Source organism: Micromesistius poutassou, assembly GCF_964030765.1.
Source record: "Micromesistius poutassou genome assembly, chromosome: 16".
NCBI lineage: Eukaryota > Metazoa > Chordata > Actinopteri > Gadiformes > Gadidae > Micromesistius > Micromesistius poutassou.
This window is the reverse complement of record NC_140286.1, coordinates 16,503,384-16,511,674: the sequence shown is the minus strand read 5'-3', so window position 1 is coordinate 16,511,674 and position 8,291 is coordinate 16,503,384.

The following is an 8,291-nucleotide window of genomic DNA, read 5'->3' as shown; positions in this document are numbered from 1 at the left end:
GTTAGTAAGTTAATATCATATAATAATATAATATAATTGAAACGTTACGAATGAAACCAACGTGTTTGTTTCTCCATTTTTGGCTAAATAAAGAGTAAAGACTTTACATTTCACCCCTATTGAATGGTTCAGTCCTGCGGTGATCCAGTTTTCAGAGCGCGCGCTGCAGTCTCTCCACTCGGTGCGCCCACAGCAGACCAGGCGGTGGAGTGTGGACAGATCGGACAGGTCGTCCAAGTAAAAAACAAACTGAGAGGGAGGAAAGGGGCCGTCAAAGAGGGGTACATATTTATTCACGGACCTTCCTTTGGTGCTCATTAACAAGTAGCTACATAGTGTAGTGAATCTTATATAAATTAAATAGTTAATCAAACATGGAATTCATATATATCTATATATGAATCAATATATGAAGGAGACGGGTTGATGGACCGATAAATCTTTTAACTGAAGCTTACAGCAGCAAAGCATACAATCGTTTCCTTATAGCCTACTTATCTAAAGTCTACAGCCACCCAGATCTCTAAATACTGACACCTAGTGGTGAAAGGTGATAGCAGGGTATGAAGACGGTCTGGGTCTTTTTCTGTGACATTGAGGTGTTTAGAGTCAGCGGGCATTAATGGCGTTTGACAAACAATTTCAAATACAACTGAATTTCAATGATTTCTTGATCAATGAGAGATGTCGCTCATGTAGGCTACCTCTGACATTCATGCATCAATGGTCAATGACAGTAGGCCATGTGTTGGCTAATTAACACTAGACTACACTAGAGCTACCAGGCTAATACACTCAGGGTCATTAAATGGGTTTTATGGCTGGTGGTCAGTTTAGGTTGGAGGTCCAATATTATATTCTTTCATTAGGGCCCAAAATCTGTGTAAAAGGGATGGGTTTATTATCTTAGTGCTCACAATCAATCAATCAAATCAAGTATCAACACCATTATTATCATGCACACTACAGATCGTACAGATAAGTATTATTTGTTTTTTACATCAACTGGTTGCTATGACACCTTCCAATCCGGATTTCGACCCCTTCACTTATTAAAGTTGTAAACGACATCCATCTTAACACAGACTCTGGCAAAATCTCAATACTAATGCTACTAGACCTCAGTGCTGCATTTGACACTGTAGACCATACAATACTTTTGGACAGATTAGAAAACTGGGTGGGGCTTTCAGGCACGGTCTTAAATTGGTTTAGGTCCTACCTACAAAATAGGAACTACTTTGTTTCCATTGGCGACTTTGTTTCAGAATCAACAAACGTGACATGTGGAGTCCCACAAGGTTCGATCTTTTAGGCAACTACAGCTTGTTCAGAATGCTGCTGCTAGAGTTCTAACAAAGACCAAAAAATGTGAACATATTACACCAATTCTTAAATCATTACATTGGCTCCCTGTATGTCAGAGAATTGATTTTAAAATCATGTTGCTAACCTATAAATCCCTACATGGTTTAGGCCCAAAATATTTAACTGATTTGCTTCCACTACATAAGCCTTCTAGGCCACTAAGATCCTCTGAGACCAATCTGTTAATTATCCCCAGAGTCAACACGAAACATGGGGAAGCAGGATTTAGTTACTATGCAACAAATAGCTGGAATAAACTCCGAGGATTTAAGACTTGCCCCAACTCTGACAGCTTTTAAAACAAGACTGAAGACTTTTATGTTTGCTTTAGCTTTCTGCTAAATCTTAAATCTACAATGCTTCTATTTTTTTAATTTTATTAGTAACTTTGCCTTTATTTTCTCACTTTCTAAAATGCATTTTTTTTTAATTCTGCCTTTCTAAAATGTTTTTTTTAAACTGTGCCTTTATTTTCTATCTATTTTACTTTTTATTTATCTATTATTTTTCTTTTATTGTATGACAATGTTTATATGTGAAGCACTTTGAGTCTGCCTTGTGTATGAAAAGTGCTATATAAATAGTTGCCTTGCCTTACTGTGTCTGGGAGCAGTGTCTTTATGGCCCCTATTCATGACAGTTCAACACTTTCCATGATTTCTTAGTCTCCCTGTGAAGCTTTTATGAGTTCAGAATAGTGACTACTTTTGCTTTTTCTGATTGTGTGTGTAAGTTTATTCTTGTAGATGTTATATTTTATTTTATTCTCTATAAAATAATAATAATAATAATTTTATTCTCTACTTTTTCACATATATTTGGTATAGTTTATTTTTCTGTTTAATGGAGTTCTTTTTAATGTTTTAACCCTCTCAGCATTCCTCCAGGGTGCTTTGCGTGTGCCTGGTTGGTAGACCTGGTTTCAGCCACAGCCCACCCCAGCACCTCAGCCACAGCCCACCCCAGCACCTCAGCCACAGCCCACCCCAGCACCTCTGCCACAGCCCACCCCAGCACCAGTGCCAGGACAAGCTTCTCATCCTCACTTTTCAGTGCTCCTGTCCCGTATGCCTTTAAGGAACTACCACAAGGTGAGTGAACAAACAAGTCCAGCACTTGTACTACACACTTGAACTAGAGTATATTTTTTTTACAGTGAAATGAAGGGTCTCCAATTCTATTTAGCGAAATAGAATTCTTAGACATTTGCATGCCTTTCAAGTAGGCTACTTCTCCAATTCATTGGCATGGCATTTCTGTTGTAGTGGTGATAAATGAATTTTATTATGTAGGATAAGCATGTCGCAGGAGGGTTATTCCAAATGATACATCAGACAGATGTGTCACCTATAAATTAATGGTGTCAATTGATTTTGGTGTGGGAATGAAGCCACTGGCAACTTCTCAGAAGTTAATCAGATTTGTGTTACTGTTAATAACTGTGTTTTTTTCCCCAAGACATCTCCAGCACCTCCATCAAGCCCCATCAAGTCTTCACAACAGACCAAACCCTCTATTTGATAGACTTGATCCGTGGTCACCTCAGCAATGGCCAAGCTGAGCTCCCCCAAACTCGGGCTGAGCTGACAGACAGTAAAACAAACTAGAGGGCAACGGAAGGCCTTCTGGCAGGACATTTCCCAGAAACTTTCTGAGCAGTTCAGTCTTACATTTGAACACGAAAAAGTGTTGTGTAAGTGGGCCACATTAATGGATGCCTACAAAAGAGTGCTTGATAACAACTCCTCAACTGGGCAGGGGACAATCAAGTTCCAATTTTATAGTCAATTAAGTGAGCTTCTCGGTAAGAACCATGATGTTGACTTCCCTGTAATTGGAACAGCAAAGGGGGTGACACTTATCAGGCCAGAGGCTCAGTCCAGAGAACCTCATCATCGCCCCGCGACACGTTTCAATGCAAAGTGAACGTAGAGATGCGTATCGGGCGAAACTTTTTGTCGCCGGGACCCGCGACAAGATTTGATTGACGGGGCGACAGTTTTCCCCAAGACGGGCGGGCACGTTCACGTGGATTTTGTCGAGCGAATGAGCGACAGATTTCGCAGAAGTTGAAATATTTCAACTTCTTCGCGGCACTCGCGTTGAAACAGCCAATCAGCGTTCACTTCCTGATCCAGATCAAACTGCAAAAATGGAGGAGAAGCTGATTCTTGCCGTATCGGCTCATGAAGTTATTTTCGCAGTGAGCAACGCAGGTTATAAAGACCGAAATAAGAAGGCTAGTGCGTGGTGTAAGGTCAGCCAAGACGTCGGGCTGGGTGGTAAGTTTTTAAAAATTACTTTACTTTAAAAGTTACTTTATTCCAGCTATCAATTGTATTTTACTATGAACCAAGCTAGTTAGTTAGCAGTTAGCACTCAACAGTTCAGTTCAGATTTCACAACGTAGGTTTGTTTCTTGTCAGAGGACGAGTGCAGAAAGAAATGGAAGGGGCTCAGGGACACCTACCTGAGGGAGAGGAGGAAGGAGGCAGGAGGAAAGAGGAGTGGGTCAGCAGCAGGGGCTTTTAAAAAGTGGAAGTTCTCTGCGATCCTGTCTTTCCTCGACCCGTTTGTTACTCCAAGGGAGACGAGTAGCAACATGGGGGTTGAGGAAGACAGGATCGCAGAGGACCAGGGTTCAGAGGCAGCAGTATAGGATTACGTTGTTGTGCACTCACATGCCTGTGTGTGCCGAGCACGTGTACAGGCCTCAGCGTGTCCTCCGCCATTAACATGTCGAGTTATTACGTTATTATGCCCTGCTTGTGCCGAGCACGTGTACAGGCCTCAGTGTGTCCTCCGCGATGGATAGAATCTCTGTTTATTATTATTATTGCATTATTAATTATTGAACAATAACGGTGTGTCAGCTTCCTAATTACTGATCTTTAATTCATTATCACAAATATACAAGTTAATCCATTTACGTGATTATGTGTTAGTGCCCTCTCAGGCCTGTGTGTGATCTGATCTTTAATTCATTATAACAAATATACATTGGTTATCTAGTTTAGTTAATCAATTACGACTAAACCCAAGACCATCGCGGAGTCCCCCATCTGTGGCAAAGTGCTCATTCTTATAGCTAAGCATCTCAGGGAGATCCACGCCCTGAAGAACGTCTGGGAGAGGGGCATCATCAATCAACTGGCCACCGGCCGGACTGTGGTCCCCCCGGACCCTGCCCCTTTCCCCGATGTTCTCCCCATCTCCGTCACGTGGAGAAACACCTGAAGACCCACACAGAGACCTACACTAGAGCAAGGGTGGATCGGGAGATCAAGGCCCTCAAGCGCGCTGCAGCACTTAACCAGCTGGCGGCCTTGAGGGCCACGTCTCCCGATCCACCCTTGGTCAGCCGCCTGGACCAGCGGGAGGACCAGGCCCAGCAGCCTGACGGAGGCGGGAGTCAGCATGTGCACGAAGCGCACGTGTGTCAATGCCCGCCTCCGGGTCAGGCTGCTGGAGAGGGAGCTGCTGGACGTCCGTACCGTGAGTGAAAGAAAAATACATATCAATTATGCATTCTTTCCATGATAAATTTATTTCAATAACTCAATCGTTAGTGTCATTAATTTGCTGTCCTGTTTTCTCTTGCTGTTTGTTTTGTCCCTCTGCAGAGGCTGGTCCAGTTGCAGGCCCGGCCTCGCCGACCTCCACGTGAGTGAATGAAAAATGCATAGCATATATGCATTCTTTCCATGATCAATTTATTTCAATCAATTACATTACAGTGTCATTAATTTGCTGTCCTGTTTTCTCTTTCTTCTTATTAGGGACCGAGCAGAACCTGCAAGGTCCCTGTTGTTTTTGGTCCGACCCCGGCCCCCAGCCCACAGTTCAATCACAATTCACCGCCCCTGGCCGGGGTGGTGAATTGTGATTCGTGATTCATGTTATATTTGTTAGTTATTATGTGTTATGAGTTATTATGTTTATGTGTTATGAGTTATTATGTTTATGTGTTATTATGTGTTATGAGTTATTATTTTTATTATTATTTTTGTTCAAAAAATAAAAAACCTACGGGAATTGGTCGTTGTTTGTCAATTTTTTCTACCTCCACATGGGCGTAAGGTCGCGCGCTTTCACGGTCTGTACTCTGAAAATCAAGATCAAGCGAGCTTTTGCCCTTCTGCTCCACGGGAGGTTTCTGTCCTCCCTGAGCTCGCCTTAGGACACCTGCGTTACCGTTTGACAGGTGTACCGCCCCAGTCAAACTCCCCACCTGTCACTGTCCCCGGGACGGGTTGCCCCCGGCCAAGCCGGGGGTTTGACACCAGAAACGAGAACCCGCTCGGGGCTCGCCTCCCCGCCTCACCGGGTAAGTGGAAAAACGATAAGAGTAGTGGTATTTCAACGCCGGCCGAGACCTCCCACTTATTCTACACCTCTCAAAAAACAACCCAATTTGTTTTGGGCCTATTGTATGAGCTGGTTGAAGTGGTTGGAATGTGTTTGGGCGGTTGGCTTCAGTCCTGGTTCAACATTGAGGTATCCCCTGACTGGCCTGGTTGTCCCGGAGCAATGGGCGCTGTTGACGTGTTATCCCAGGTCCATTAAAGCAACGGACCTGCAACTCAACACCAAGGCAAGGCAAGGCAACTTTATTTATATAGCACTTTTCATACACAAGGCAGACTCAAAGTGCTTCACATATAAACATTGTCATACAATAAAATAAAATAATAGATAAGTAAAAAGTAAAATAGATAGAAAATAAAGGCAAAGTTAAAAAAAAAAAAAAAAAATTTTTAGAAAGGCAGAGTTAATAAAAATGCATTTTAGAGGAGAATACGACCCCACTTCAACCACTCAGCACCACCATCACCATGCCTCCACTTACCGGATCATCCAACTGTGTCGGCTGTCATCGCCTGTCCCAAAGAATAGCTGAACTGGAGGGCAGGATCACCATATTACACCAAATTAAAGACGACAAGCTGCTCCTCGACTCTCTGTGTCCCGATGCCGTTTTCCCAGCCCTGGAAATGGACTCGTCCGATCACGAGGTCGTCGTGGGACCTGCCGCACTGTTATGAATTTTCGTCCAGGAAAGGCCGCCGAGACAGGATCGCTTTTAACTCACTTTATTTGGTTAAGGTTATTGGTCTATTGTCTATCGTCTATGAAACAAAAGGAGAGGGATCGTATATAACACGCGTGGAGCGTCTCTAAGCTTTACATCTAATCGATACGCCGCCCAAGAGATTCTGACCTAAAATGGCGGAGTCCGAGTTAAATAAGAAGGTAGAGGTGGGCGTGTTCTGTGGCTTTAAAAGCCCGCCCCCTTTCATCTAAGTATGATGATGTATGATGCCTGGTTGTGCAGTCTTAAGGCTCATGTTATGTTTACTCAGTATTGTGGCTATGGGAGAATATTATGGCTGAAATATGTTACAGCACCTTCTCAAGCAACGGCTGACCTGGACGCCACTGTCCCCGAACCATTAGACCACTGGGCCCTCATGGGAGCTAAGCCCAAAGCCCGACCCCAGTCTTGCTCCACTCCAGGCCCCTGGTCAGTTGTGCCCAGCATAAAAGGGAAAAAAAATCATACTTCTGTGCCAACAAATCCAGTCTTGTTCCCCCGATCACCACCAGCAACAGTTATGCTATGCTGAGCGAGCAGGATTTCCCCATGCTCCCTGGTCATAACATTCCCCCCGTCCCTGAAGAAATGGCCACTCCATTCGCTCCGGTCATCGATCGCAGCTCTGAGGAACTTTCTCCATCCCCGCATCTCAGCCCCGTGCCAGCTCCTGTGCCTGCACGGGCCACCAGCGGGTCGGAGGTTATTACGAAAATATTGCAAAACAACACAATCTTCTTGAATGGGTTTTTTCTTCTCCATATGCATTTTCGTCCCCCTGCCTGGGACATCCATTAGGGTGTTCATTGTATGCTCCCTCCGCCAGCCCAATGCACATGCGTTATGGAGTGCACAGCATGAGACGATCTTCACAAGGACATCCAGGCGGCTGTTCTGAAGATCCCTAAGCCTCCTCCATTTACAAAAAACCACCACCACTCTGCCTCCACTGACTCTGGCATTCAGCTGCTGCTCAGCAACACTCAATGCTCCATTGTCCCTCTTAGGGGTGACAATGAACGGGTAGTGTCTACAAATATAGGCACTATCTACAAGGAGCCAAAATTCTCCCATCGACTCCAATCTTCAAAAAAAGGGGAAACCCTCAACATGCGAGAGTCGTGGACCCTCCCTGGGGGCCCAGTGAGGATGTCAATGAATCGTTTCCAGTCATCAACAATACCCTGCAATAATAGAGTACGTAATAGGATTTCCTATTGAGATAGTTCCCCCCTCTCACTGGTGGCCACTGAATTCTTATGTGGCAACCATCTACGGCACCTGATGTTGTGAATGCCACACATACGATGGAACACCACTGCATTTCCTTGCTTCTCACAATCGGATGGCCAGATTATGAATGTGGAAGCGAGCTCACAGGTGGTGTCCAACATCTCCACAATGGCATTATGGGAAGCCCCTTGGATATCAAACTTGTCCGACAGCTCCCTGAAACTGTTTTGATTGGACAAGTACCACAAGAACATAATCACCTTCTTGATATCAACCTTTTGTGGCTTAATCATAAGATAAGAGGCAGCAGAGAGAAAGGTCATGTTTCCCGAAGCTCCGCTAGGCAGTGGCAAAAACGACTTAATTCTTTGTTCAGGTCTACTTTATTTTATTTTATTACCAATACCAAAGTCAACAAATTCACTCGACGCCAAATGCTAAGCTTCCCAAAGCTAAAGTAGCATGTATCTGCCAGATTATTATAATAATGCTACACTTTATTTGTATAGTGCTTTTTAAGAACAGTCACAAAGTGCTTAACTGAAGAATCAATAAAAAAAATCGAAAATACAAAGGAAACAACAACACATCACAT